Below are 15,004 nucleotides of genomic sequence, written 5' to 3'. Positions count from 1 at the left end.
CATCCACAGTGCTCCACAATTAACGCTCAGCAGCAGCAGCAGTATTTTACTATCTACATGCTGCAATGATATGATTCACCAAAGATCCTCAGAGACCACCTTTCCAAATCATGACCACTTCGAACTAGAAGGACAAGGGCTGCAGATGTATGGAAATACCATCATCCTCAGGTTCCTTCCAAGCCATTCACCATTCTGACTTGGAAATATATCACTGATCCTTCGCAGTCACTGGGTCAGAATCCTGGGATTCCCTCCCTAATGGCATTGGAGGTCAACAGCAGCAAGTGGACTGCAGCGTTCAACAAGGCAGCTCACCACCACCTTCTCAAGGGCAGTTAGGGACAGGCAATAAATGCTGGCCCAGCCAGTGATTCCTAGATTCACGAAATAAATAAATAGAAATCAACAGAGGACGGTTGCTGAGATGTCACAGGGATCGATGCTTGGGGCCCAGCTGTCCACAATGCCCTTTAAACATTTGGTTACTGGAATCAGCTACAATATATCCCAGCCTGCTGACAGCACTAACGGATGTGGGATTGTGAGTGGGTGAGGAGGATGTAAAAAAGCACCGAGAAGAGTAAGACAAGTGGAGTGAATGGGTAAATACGTGACAGATGGAGAACAATGTGTATAGAGGTGACGGTGTGCCCTTTGGTGGAAACGATAAATTGGCAGCCTACCATTTGAAAGGGATTGATTGAAACATGTTGATCTACAAAGGGACGTATGCTCCTGTTTGTTGTTTCCTTCTGCATAAACCTCTGAGGTCCCTGCAGCGCAGTGAGTTCTGTAACCAGAAGTCAATACTAGGATTGACATTGCCATGTTGACCAGTGTATATAGAACCAGCAAGTGGGGAGCTATAACATTGAAAAGGATCTGGATCTCCTTGTACACCAGTCACTGAAAGCAATATTGCAGGAAAGAAAGCAGTTAAGAAGATAAATGGTGTGCTGACCTTCATTTCAGGTCCAGGAGAAAGGATGTCTTACTATAGCTGTCCAGGCACTTGGTGAGACATCATCGCAAATATTGTGCAGTATTGTGGGCAGTTTTGATCTCCGTACCTAATAAAGGACAAACCTGACATTGAGAGAGAGCAGCGAAGGATGACCAGACTGATCTCTCGGATGACGGGCTTGTTGTGGGAGCAGAGTTTGGGGTGACTGGGCCAGTATTCCATGGGGTTTAGGAAAATGAGTGGAGATCTCAGTGAAGTATTTAAAATTCTGACAGGGTGAGACAGTTTGGAAGCAGGGATGATAATTCCCCAGGCTGAGACGTCTAAAACAAGGAGCCACAGTATTCGGTACAGGCAGGCCACTCTGCATTGAGATGAGAATAAATGTCTGCACTCACTGACTGGTGAACATGGGAAATTCTCTCGCACCTGGAAACCAAGACACTGATTATAAATAAGGATTTAGAGACAGTAAAGGGATGGTGGGAGAGCAAGAGTACGGTGTGGAAATGAAGGGCCAACCATCATTACATTGAGTTGGGGAGCAAACTCGATGGATCAAACGTACTGCTACACTTCCTATTTTATAGCTTCCCAAGGTTACTCACATTAACGGATATATATAACGTGTGGGGTAAGTGCATTGAGGAGATTTTTTCTATGAACTAGAATGGGGAGGCTCAAAATGTTGTATGATCTACTCCTTTCCCGCTGTTTCTGTGCAGTCTGTGGCAAAGCTCTGTACATGTTGACACAAGCTCTCAGATGTTAGGAAAGGGGTCTTTGCAGGGTCGACAGGACTGTATACTCATTTCCTTTTCCGACACTGATGCTGAGGCCGGATGTTCTGTTCGGTTTCATCCTAAAAGACCTCGGAGTAGTTTGATACAAATGATTGCCTTGATTGGCCGTTTCAGAGATCATTGAAATGTTTATCACATGTCAGGGTCTTTGGAGTTAGTTTTCGGCCAGCCCAGGAAAGCACGGGAGATTCCCTTCCTAAAAGTACATTGGAGAAGGAAATTCTGTTTACAATCGATATTGGCTTCAAGGTCATTATTACTGGCACCAGACTTTACATCTCGAAATTTTATTAATTGTTTTTAACTTCCACCCACTGCCAGAGCATTAGTCTTGTCTGGATTAGTAATCCAGTGACATTTCCACAACAGCATCATCTCCACATGGGGACATATCTGAAACCACACTGAGCAGGTTATTTCTGTGTTGCTTGACAGCTCTGTCAAAAATAACTCCCACCAATTTGACTGTCGTGATGGGACTGAGGGGATAGTAATTGGTCAGATTGTAATTATCCCCCTCTTAGGGAATGGGACATAACTGAGTAATTTTCCACATTGACAGGGAGATGTCAGAGTTGTACCTGGAATGAAACAGCTTCCCCAGGGACACAGCTTATTGTGCAGCACAAGTCTTCAGTCCCATTTCAGGAATGGGGCCAGGGCCCATTGCCTTTGTCGTATCTACTGTGTTCAGCTGTTTCTTCAAGTCACGGGCAGTGAATCGAATCTGTTGAAGACTGGCCTCTGTGATTCTGTGGGCATCATGATGAGGGTGAGGTGTATCATCGACTCAATACTTCTGGCAGAGGATGGTGCAGATAAAACACCCTTCTCTTTTACACTGGCGTGCAGGTCTGTTCCATTATTTAGGATGGGGATGTTTGTGGAGCCCTTTCCTTTGTCATTGTGTAATCGTCCATTACAATTTATGACTGACTGTGGCAGAACTGCAGGGCTTCGTTCAGATCTGTTGGTCAAGTCAGCTAGCTTACATGAGTTAGAATCAGGTTACGGTCCAATTGATTCTGACTCTGATATGTTCACCCACACCCGTCATTGAGCCATAGATGGTATTGATGGTAATGGCAGACTGAGGTGTCATCCTGGCAAAAAATACAGGTTGTGGTTGAATGCAGGCCTGCTTCTCCTGATGCTATGGTCTACAACACTATGTGAATATGCAGTTTTGAGCTGCAATACCTACAATGCAATTCTGCAGTCTTTTCCCCAATTCTCACTGAGACCCATTCACCCATCAGCCCTGCACTCAGTGACCTAACCTGGTATCTGATGTGTAAATACTTCCATTTTCATACTCTCGTTCTGCTGAACTGTTTTGTTGTCGTGCTAGCAGGATATATGAACACCAACTGGCCACCAAAAGACATGACCCATGATCACTAGTTTCCATACATACAGACATAGAAGGACACCACGTTGACTGTGACAACACACACTTCCTAGGACAAAGCCACGCACGAAAGTTCTTAGAAGAATTACATTCTAGCCAGAAGTACATCAATAAACACATCAATTTAGATCCTATATACCTTCCCTTGAACAAAAAAAACTGGAAATGACATCACGCAACTTACGAAACCAAGACGTATAAATAGAAAGACGATACATACCACCAGTGCGTCACCAGAGACTCTCACTGATGATGTTACCTAGTCATAATGACCAAACATCTGAAATGAAACCTTAAAGCTCAGCGAGCTAACTTGCATACTTATAAACGGTTATTTTTCTCTTAATAGTTGAATTTGGGACTTCTCTGTCACTCATGTTTTAACAGAGTAAGAGGCGAGGTGAGCTTTTCTGGGTGTGTGGTTTAATTGACAGGGGAGTTCGATATCGTTATCGTAACGGTTTGAGGGCTTGTCATACAGGATTTGGACAGATTTGAACAGATTTGGGGTACAAAAGGTCCCAGCAGATTCCACCACTTGCCAGTTAGAGACCTAGATCTTCAAATAAAACAGGTGACAAAATTCATTTAATTTTATTTCCTTGTGGTTGGTTAAATTTTTAAAAATGGCTTTTAACATTAGAAAAGAGGTTCTGAGGTTTGAAGATGATTCACAAATTTGCCGACAAAGTTTAGAAATACAAAGGAAGGGCATACTTTTTGAATTAACATGTAGATTAGAATTGGGTTTCACCAGGGACAAAAGGAAAGCTGTCACCATAATGGAGTTGGTCAAGCACTTTGGTGGATCAGAGAAGCAGGCAACTGCATTCGATTTAGAAAAAAAAAATTGCAAGTGGAGCAATTGGAGTCAGAAGATAAAGAGAGAGACAGAAAGAGAGAGAGATGATAGCGAAAGAGAAAGTGGGGAAAAAGGAATTAGGGGAGAATTTGAAATTCAGAAGTTTGGAATTAGATAAGAAAGTTAAATTAGCGGAATGAAGATGAAGGGAGAACGTAGGGATGTATACAAGTGTGTTAATACACTGCAACATTTCGATGAGAAAAATGCCAAAAACCTTTTTATTTCATTTGCAAAATTGGCTCGGCAGATGGCGTGTCCAGTGAACATGTGGGTAATGCTCGTTCAGACTAAGAAGGTTGGCACAGTTTGGGAGGTATGTGCAGTGCTGTCACATGAGGGAGCAAGAGATTATGCAGATGTCAAACAGGCTACTTTGAGTGCTTATGAATTGGTACTCAATGAATATAGACAGCAGTTCAGAATGATCGAGACGGAACCAGGTCAGTGTTATGTTGGGTTTCAAAGAAATAACCACAGTCATTTTGATAAATGTGTGCAGGCCTTAAAAATGGATTAGACCTGTGAGGCCCGATGGGAGATTATTCTGCTGGACGAGTTTAACGACTTACTTCCAGAGACGGTAAGAATTCATGTGAATGAACAGAAAGTTCAAGAAGTGAGAAGTGCAACAGAAATGACAGTTAAGTATGCATTGGTGCATGAGATGAAATTTAGCTTCTGGGAGGATTTTCATCCTGTTGAGGGATAGAAATTGGGAGAAGGGGAGGTCCTACACTACAAAACATCGAGAAAGGCACACTGGCAATAGTTTAGCACCGGTGAAAAAGAAACCCAAGGGGGTTGAAAGGTGGTGAAAGGCCTCAGGTTTTCTCACTATAATGGAGTGGAACACATAAAAATACAGTACCGATGGTTCAAGAAGGGCACTGGGAAAAGGTGTTTTCACTGCAGTAAGCTGGAACACACAGTGCTGGGGGTTGAAGGAAGGCACTTTGGGAAAAGACATGGTAAAAGAGTTTAAGCCAGTGGTATTTGTGAACCTGGTAAAGGAGACCCCAAGTAGAGCCGAGGAGCTGCAGGAGAGTGCACAGCCTTGGCAGGGGCTGTGTATGGAGTGAGTGCCTGATCCCTATAAAGAATTTGCCTCCGTAGATAAACCTTACTAAGAAAAAATTGGGTGTTGGGGGAGGACAAGAAGTTATAATTTTGCAAGATAGGGGATTGTTCAGTATCGAATAGTTGAGAAGCAAGGAGCCGGAAAGGCACAACCGATCAGGCAGCAGCCGAAGAGCAGGACAATCGACATATCAGGCATAAAACCATCGTCAGGAATGTGCCGGGGGACAAGTGGGCTTAAAGAAAAATACGAGGGTAGGAGCTGGGCGAGCTGGAGGGTCACTGGGAGGGTGATAGGAAAACGTAGGTGGGACTGATAGTGATATGTGGGAGGGGAAGGTGGAGTGAATAGATGGGAAGGAAGATGGTCAGTTCGAACAGTTCAAAAGGGCAGTGCTAAGTTGAACGGTTGGATCTGGGATGAGGTTGGGGAGGGGAGATTTGGAAATTGGTGAAGTCAACGTTGATGCTGTATAGTTTGAGTGGTCTAAATGTCCTACCACCTATCCACTTCACCCTCGTCTCTGACCTGTCACCAACACCCCCTACCTGCATCTACCTATTGCCTTTCAAGCTACCTCCCACCGAGCTCCATCCCCACCCTTTCTATTTATTTCTCAACCCCCTTCCCCCTCCCTTACCCCCCACTTTCCTGATGAAGGACTTATGCCTGAAACATCAATTCTCCAGCCCCTCGGATGCTGCCGACCTGCTGTACTTTTCCAGCCCTACACTTTTCAACTCTGATCTCCAGCATCTGCAAGCCTCACTTTCTCTCGGCCTCCAATAATAAGAGATGGAAATATTTTCACTCTTTCTGACATGTTACTCAACAGCGTGATAATTTGTGGAATGGGGACAGAAATAAAGCATTTACTGTTTAACATTAGGTTGGAGTACCAAGTCAAGGTTGGGGAAGTAACAGTGAGATTGAGTGACAGGGTGTCAGTTCCAGGAATGCAGTTTGTTCTTGGGAATGATTTAGCAGGATCCAAGGTAGGAGAGGCATCCCTTGGAGTGGTGAAGCTAAAGTAAGACCAGGGAACAGGGGAATTAAAAGAAAAATACCCAGGGATTTTTTCAGATAGTGTAGTAACAAGATCCCACTGTCATAAGTTACAACAGGAAGGAAAACTGAAAGAAAAAGCCAAAGGAGTTGATGCACGGAAGATTCAGGCTAAAGCATTTATAGTGGCTGGAATGCACAAGGAAGTGGTTAATTTTTGTTGAACATGTCATACATGCCAAATGGTAGGTACGTCACAGGCAGTAATAAAAACAGCACCGTTGTTGCCAATTCCTGTATTCGAAGAACCTTTCACGTGGGTTATGATTAGTTGTGTAGCTCCCCTTTCCAAATTAAAGTGGAAACCAATATCTGCTGATCATAATGGATGTGTCCTCCAGATTTCCAGAGCCATTTCCATTACGGAGTGTTAAGGCAAAAGGGGAGGTGGAGGAGTTGGTAGCTTTCTTTACTCACTGTGGGCTACGCAGTGTGATTCGGTCAGACCAAAGGTCTCATTTTACCGATCAGCTGTTTAAGGACATCTTGGATGGCTTCGGCACACAGCAGTTTATATCAAGTGCATCGCATCCCGAATCCCAGGGAGTCTTGGAAAGTTGGCATCAGATACTGAAAACAATATTAACGGCGTACTGTCAGAATTACCTGAATGATTGGAATAAAGGTGTCTCATTATATTGTTTGCCATTAGAGATGCCCCAAATGGTGGAACCAAGATGGCGGCGACCCAGCAAGTCTGAGGCTATAGTGCTCTTCCCAAGACTTGGGTAAAGTGGGTCACCCACCCCCACCACACTCACCAGATCATTCATAATAGCTGTTTAATTTAATTAGTTGCTTAGTATTACATTTAAACAGACTAATATTTATTAAAAATGACCAAAGGGAAGGGACCCGCAGCTCTCAGCAAGCAGGAACCCCTCCCCTAACCTCCCCAGCTGCAGCCGCCCTGGGGGACTTACCTACAATGACAAGCCTTGCGGAGATGATCTCCAAGCTGGATGCGAAGATCGACGCTTTTATCGAGGAGTCCCGAAACCGATGGGACTCACTCTCGGCTGCGCTGCAGAAGCACGACCAAGACATTGTGGAAATCGAGCGCCGAGTCGAAAGGAGGGGCAGAGCTAAAGGCCGCGACCTCCGAAACTACAGCGCAATCGGCCGTGGATCAGGTCCAGACTCTCGAAAAGCGCGTCCAGACATTACAGAATTACATTGACGACCTTGATAATCGAGGTCGTCGAAAAAATATTCATTTGCTGGGCCTTCCCGAACGGGAAGAGGAAGACCAGCTTGCAGCATTCCTCGAGCAGTGGCTGCCCCAGCTTTTAAATATGGAAGCTGGATCAGGCCAGGTAAGGGTAGAATGGGCCTACCGGGTCGCAATACGTGGGCCCGGCTCGAACCAGCGCCCACGCTTGGTCATGTTCTGTCTGCAGAGCTATAGGGAGAGGCAGATACTCGTAGAAGCTTCTAGAAATCTTGGAAAAGACCCCCAAGGTATGACCTATAAAGGATCCAAGGTCATGTAATTTCAGGACTTTTCCCCAGCTCTGGTCCGAAAGAGGAAGGCATTCGACGAGGCGAAGAAGTGTTTAAGGGACTTAAATAATCAATACTCCTTACGCTTCACAGCGACGCTATGCTTTAACCATGAAGGATTCGTGTATAACTTCGGATCGCCAGAAAAGGCTAAGGAATTCTTGGACTCTCTTGATAAATTGTAAGAGATAATGGATGTTGGTTTGCCTTTCCCCCCGCTTTGGTTTATATACTCCCACCCACTTTTTTTTCTTTTTTCTCCTCATTTTATTGAGGAGTGCCTGGGTCAAGGGTGGGGCATTGGTTGGGAGAGGATACGATGGACCTTTGGAAAGGAAGTGACACCCCCTGGGAACAAGGGAGAAAATCTCCACTTAAATATGATTTATATTTTTTTTATTATTTAGAAATAGTTTTTTTTATTATACTGTTGTTAGTGTATTAGAGAGCCTTTATTTTTGTAAATTTTATATGCTCTATGCTCGGGATGTTCTGGTTAGGGTTTCCCCTCCCGAGGGGTCTCGGATTTGCCCGGATGATTATGGCTGATCAGTCGGTTAAGTGGTGCCCCTGGAATGTCAAGGCGAGTAATTCGCCAGCCAAAAGGAAGAAATATTATCAAATCTTAAGAAGGAGAGAAATGATATAGCTCTCCTACAGGAGACATACCCTGTCGGATAAAGAACACTTGAAATTACGACAGGGTGGATTTGATCAAACCTTTCTTTTCTTCTTTTAGCTCAAAAAGCAGGGGAGTTGTTATTCTAGTTTGGAAGAATTTCCCTTTCAAAATTCTAAATCAGATAAAAGATGAATTTGGACGATATATTTTGATTAAAGCCCTTATAAATGGAGAGGAATATGGGATTTTACATTTGTACTGCCCCCCGGCATATCCCTTTAAATTTATAACAGAAGCCTTTTCAAAATTGATGGCTTTTGGTGTCCGTCATACAATTATAGGGGGAGACTTTAATTGTATTATGAATCCAGAAATAGATAGCATTCCCAACAGTACTGCAGGAGTATCTCCCAGATCTAGACAACTGGTCTATCTGAACAAAGAATTATGATTAGTAGATGTATGGAGATGTCTTCATCCACAGGGCAGAGATTTTTCTTTCTACTCCAATCCACATTAATGTCATACCAGAATTGATATGTTTTTCCCCCTCATTTTTTAAAAATTCCGTATTATCCTGTAAAATAGGTAGTATAGCAATTTCCGACCACACTGCTGTATATATGGAAACTAGGGCGAGGAACAATGGGACATCCCCTCGGCATTGGCGTATGGACCCCTTCCTAATTAAAGATAGTAAATCTGCAAAGTACTTCTCTCAAGGATTTAAAACTTTTTTAGAAATTAATTCAAGTGTGGCTAGCAACTCATCAATGATGTGGGAGACCATCAAAGCTTACATGCGAGGTTTGATCATCTCCTATTCAGCAAACCAGAAAAAATTGAAGGGAGAACAACAGCGTCTGCTTGAAGCTTGCTTAAAAGCAGCTGAAACAGCATACACTGATAGACCTTCTGTTATTAAATTGTAAAGGATTACAGCTCTTAGGACAGCTCTAAACACTACGCTTACTCAAACGGCTAAGAGGGAAATATTATTTGCAAAACAAAGGTTATATGAATATGAGGACAAACCAGGTAGATACTTAACATTTCTTGCAAAGAGAAAAGGCCCCACAGACTATTACATCTATCAAGGAAAGTACGGGTATTTTGACTCATGATCATAAAAATATTGATGCGATCTTTAGAGAATTTTATCCTGAGTTATATAAATCGCAGGATTGTGAAGACAGGACTAGGAGGCTTTAGTCAATTTTTAATAATTTGACCTTTCTGGGCCTAACTCCGGAACAGGTATCGGTCCTAAATGCTCCTCTAACAGTCCAAGAAATACTTGATGCAATTAGGCAACTTCAGAGCAGTAAGACACCGGGCACAGATGGTTTTCAAGCTGAATTCTATAAAGAATTCACAGAAATATTGGCTGGCCCACTAATGGACATGTATAACTATGCACATTGTCAGGGTTGTCTCCCGCCTTCGCTGAAAGAGGCAAGTATCTCTCTTATCCTTAAAAAAGGAAAGGATCCAGAAGATTGCACGTCATACAGACCAATATCCTTGCTAATTGTAGATTTTAAAATCCTTTCTAAAACGTTAGTATTAAGACTAGAAAGGGTACTGCCACATATTATAAAGGAGGATCAGATGGGGTTTATTAAGGGCCGTAGATCATCCAATAATATTAGAAGGGTTTTGAATATAATTCAAGCCTGTCATCAGGGAAAGATACCAGGAGTTGTCGTTTCATTCGACGGGGAAAATGCATTTCATAGGGTTGAATGGTCATATTTGTTTTGCACATTGGAAAGGTTTGGCGTTGGACAGGTGTTTACCAAATGGGTCTCAACATTGTATAGTGATCCCAAAGCAGAGTGGTTACCAATGGATTAGTTTTGGATAGCTTCAATGTGGGTAGGGGCTGCCGTCAGGGATGTCCTCTCTCGCCACTGTTATTTATGTTAATAATTGAATCACTAACAGAAGCTATACGAGCTGATCCGAATATAACAGTCCCGAGGATTGGTACAGGTAAACATAAAATTACCCTTTAAGCGGATGATGTTCTTCTATTCCTCAATAATCCTCTGATGTCCGTACGTCGCCTAATCTAAGTTATTAATACATTTAGCGCATTCTCAGGCTATAAAATTAATGTTTCAAAATTGGAGGCTATGCCAGTAGGTGGCCTTGCTATCATACCCCACTTCGTGGATGGATCCCTTTTTCCCTTTCGCTGGTCCCTGGAGGGCTTCTTATATTTAGGCACTTTTATTACCCCAGTATTAGGTCAGTTGTATAAGGCTAATTTTGTGCATTTACTGGAAAGGATAAGGCATGACCTCCAGCGATGGGGAGACATTCCGATTTCCTGGTTGGTTAGAATAGCACTAATTAAAATGAATGTCCTGCCCCGTCTCCTATATCCTATGAGAATGCTTCTGGTGATGCTGCCGAGGCTGGCTCTATGTATATTATATAGCTGGCTGGGTTCCTTTATCTGGAATCATAGACGGCCCCTCATTAAGCTGAAGAAGCTACAGCTTCCACAGGCAAGGGTGGACTGGACTTCCCAGATTTGAGGAAATATCAGTTAAGTTCCCTGTTAAGTTACATAGCTGATTGGGTCTTGTCTGATCCACAATCAATCTGGTTGGACATCGAGGCTTCTCAAGTAAAATACCCACTTATTAACCTTTTATTTTCAGACAAGAGGAAAATCATTACAGGTCACTGTAAAAACCCTATAATACTAAACACAACTAAGGCTTGGAATATAATGCGGCAAAATGAGGGTAACTCACATAAAACTTCCCCCTGTGCACCGATAGTGGGAACATGGGGATTCCAACCGGGGTTTACAGATGTCACTTTTAAACTCTGGAGATCCAGGGGTATCTCATGTCTAGGGGACCTATTTAAAGATGGGGCCTTGATGTCTTTTGAACAGCTGTGTCAGAAATTCGGATTACCTAATGGAGACCTCTTTCGATACTTCCAAATTCGAGACTGTATACAGAAAAAGACTTCGTTATTAGATAGTCTTTATAAATCAGATAGAGAATGTAGTGTCCTACGAACAGTGGGGATATCTTCCGTCAGTACTATTTATCATTTACTACATGATGAAGTATCGGGAGATAAGGATAATCTGCTTAAAACATGGGATCAGGATTTGGGACTAGAAATCTCTATTGAAATATGGAATGTTATTTGGGAAAACGCTAGAAGAATTACTATTTGTAACAGAACCCCGGCTATCCAGTTGAAGATACTTCATAGGGCCCATATAGCACAGTTTCAATTGGCAAAATTTAAGGCAGGAGCATCTCCAACGTGTCCCAAATGTAAAATAGAGGTGGGCACTCTTGTACATTGCCTATGGACTTGTCATAAGATGCGTAGATATTGGACTAAAGTAGCAAGTACCCTGACAGAAATGTTGGGAACGGAAATTAAAGTGGACCCTGTATCTCTCCTTTTGGGCTTTTCGAACTTTCCCTCCCTGGACATGTACGGGAAGAGACTATTTTCTCTTCTCTCTTTCTGTGCAAGGAAAAACATTTTGGTGAACTGGGTGGCTGAGGGCCCCCCTGGACTTTCAAATTGGCACAGATTAATTATAGAATATATTCCCCTTGACATCCTTACAAATATAGTACACCGAAAGATGGAATTATTTTATAAGATATGGCAGCCCTTCCTGAATTACATAAATACAGATATTTCGGCTATCCTAACAAGGGCTTTTATTTAATCGAGATTACAAACCTGGCTGGTCCGGGGTCTCTTAGAAGAGGAATCACGCACGAATACGGATTTTGTTACATTTGATGTTATCACATTCCGAGCATGTAAGAGACTTAAATATACACTCTGGTTAGTTGTAGGTTAGATTAGTAGATAGTTGAGTTTTTTTTTTTCCTTTTTCGGTATTTTTTCTTTTGTTAAATTTTGGCTATTATATACTTGATTTAATTGTATATCAATGTTTGTATTTGAGAGTTTTGTTTATTTTTGTAAACTTGTAAAAACGTTAAATCTCTAATAAAAATGTCTGTAAAAAAAGAGACGCCCCAGTTAAATCTACTCACTTTACTTCCTTAGATTTAATAATCGTACATGAAGTGAGAGGTCCTTTGAAATTAATTAACTATAAACTGATAGGACAGAAATCGGAAATCTCAGACCGGGATTATGTATCTGAGGTGGGGGAGAGATTAGATGGAGTAGGTGAGTTAGCTAAACAGCACTTGAAGAGGACATAGCATGGAACGAAGCAGGTGGCAGATAAAAACTCTGAGACTTTGACGATTTCCCGTGGGGATGACGTGTTTGTATTGCCACCAGTGGTAGGAAATCCCTTCAAAGCCAGGTTTAGTGGCCCCTTTCAAATAAAAAAAGTGTTGAGTCAGTTCAACTATTTGGTAAAGATACCGGAGATGACAAAAAAAGTTAGAGTACGTCATGTGAATGAATAATGCTCCAGACACATTTAAGACTCAGGGACAGAGTTGTGGCCAGATGTACAAATTGTATAGTTTATCTGTATGATGTAGCGTTCTTTAGCAAGTGATTGAAAGCTCACATGTTGACCATGTTGAACGATTACAAGAAGGAAACTTGGTAATAAACTTAAATAAAACAGAATTCTTGAAGGCAGAGGTGACGTTCTTGGGACATTACATTGGACATGGAAGGTTGACCCCATGGAACACAAAGACGAAGGCCTTGAAATATAGATAAGATTACTTACAGTGTGGAAACAGGCCCTTCGGCCAACAAGTCCACACCGCCCCGTCGAAGCGTAACCCACCCATACATCGACATCGACCCCTTACCTAACACTACAGGCAATTTAGCATGGCCAATTCACCTGACCTGCACATCTTTGTGACTGTGGGAGGAAACCGGAGCACCCGGAGGAAACCCACGCAGACACGGGGAGAACGTGCAAACTCCACACAGTTAGTCACCTGAGGCGGGAATTGAACCCGCAGCTCTGGGGCTGTGAGGCAGCAGTGCTAACCACTGTGCCACCGTGCCACCCACAAAGCTTTGAGGAATTTCCACGACCATCCTTGAAGAAAGAGGTGCTTCGATTTTTGGAACTGTGTGGATTCTATCGAAAGTTTGTTCCAAACTTCAGCAGCGTATTGGCACCACTGCTGGATTTATTAAAGAAGAACACAGAATTGTGGTGGACAGAAAAATGCCAGGAGGCATTTGAGAATTTTAAAGCAGGATTAATCACCGCATCAGTTTTAGCTGAACCAAATATTTTGAAACCCTTTCAAAATTGCATTTGATGCTCGGGATATAGGGCTGGGAGATGTATTGATACAGTTAGATGATGATGGAATTGAATGGCCAATTAGCTACTTGCCGAAAAAACTCAATATCCACCATAAAAAATGCAACATCTCCATTATTGAAAAAGAATGATTAAGTTTCGCACTGGACTGACAATATTTTAATGTTTATATGATAAACAAATTGTCAGAGATGATTGTGGACAACGACAAACCTCTCGCATTTTTTGAATATTTAAAAATCAGAACATGAGAGTATTTCATTGGAGTCTTATTTTACCGACTTTGAACTTAAAAAAATGTACATGTTGTGTGTCCTAAAATGTGATAGCAGTGATGTCATCGCAGATTTAAAGGAAGAAGTTTAGATAAGATTTGACTTATTGCAATGTTAGTTTTGTGTGCAGAGTTAATATGTATGGTATAGCCGAGATTAATACTTTTGTAATTCATAATAATGGGATTAAGAATTAGAGGAAAAGAAATGAAGCCATCTTTTCATTCTGCTGTTTCATGTTTTTTTTCCTGAATGGGGGAGGTGTTATGAATCCGAAATCATATCCGGTCACTTTAAGACAGAACAGGTTTTGCTGAATAGAAAGGACAGCCACAGATGCCAGCTGAAGGTCGTTTATCAGAAATTGCCGCTTGACCTTTATCAGGTGGGGATGTAGGTTGAGAAATGGCAAATGGAGTTTAATATAGACGTGTGAGGTCTTGCATGTTGGAAACTCAAATCAAGGTAGGAGTTTCATGGTGAATGGAAGGGTCTTAAGGGGTGTAGTGGGCAGAGAGACCTTGGTGTTCAGTGCACAGTTCTCTAAGAGTGGAGTCACAGGTAGACAGGGCAGTGAAAAAGGCTTTTGGCACATTGGCTGAGTGCTTAATCGGTCGAAGAAATGGTGATGCTGAAACACGAGGAGTGGCAGCAATCTCTTATTTGCAAAAGAGACATTGACAGGGAGAGAAATTCCATACTTAAGCCAGGATTGATTGGTTTGATTTATTGTCACGTGTACCTCAGTACAGGGAAACACTTTATTTATGAGCAGTGGAGGCAGATCATAGTAAGCATGGCCAGACAGTATCATAGGGTGGAAATAGACTTGGACAGAGTAAGGCACACAAGATACACTGAACAGGACAAGCACTGGACAAGATCAACATGAATAAGATCAGCATTTTTTGAACTTAGAGAGTCCATTCATCAGACGAACGTGACTTTCCTAATAGTTTATATGCCTTAATTAACTCTCCCCAAGCGAAGTCGGCACGGTGGCACAGTGGGTAGCACTGCTGCCTCACAACGCCAGAGACCCAGGTTCAATTCTCGCCTCAGGCGACTCTCTGTGTGAAGTTAGCGCATTCGCCCCGTGTCTGCGTGCGTTTCCTCCTGGTGCTCCGCTTTCCTCCC

The sequence above is a fragment of the Chiloscyllium punctatum genome, chromosome 12, assembly GCF_047496795.1.
Source record: "Chiloscyllium punctatum isolate Juve2018m chromosome 12, sChiPun1.3, whole genome shotgun sequence".
Taxonomy (NCBI): Eukaryota; Metazoa; Chordata; class Chondrichthyes; order Orectolobiformes; family Hemiscylliidae; genus Chiloscyllium; species Chiloscyllium punctatum.
This window is presented reverse-complemented; position numbering follows the sequence as displayed.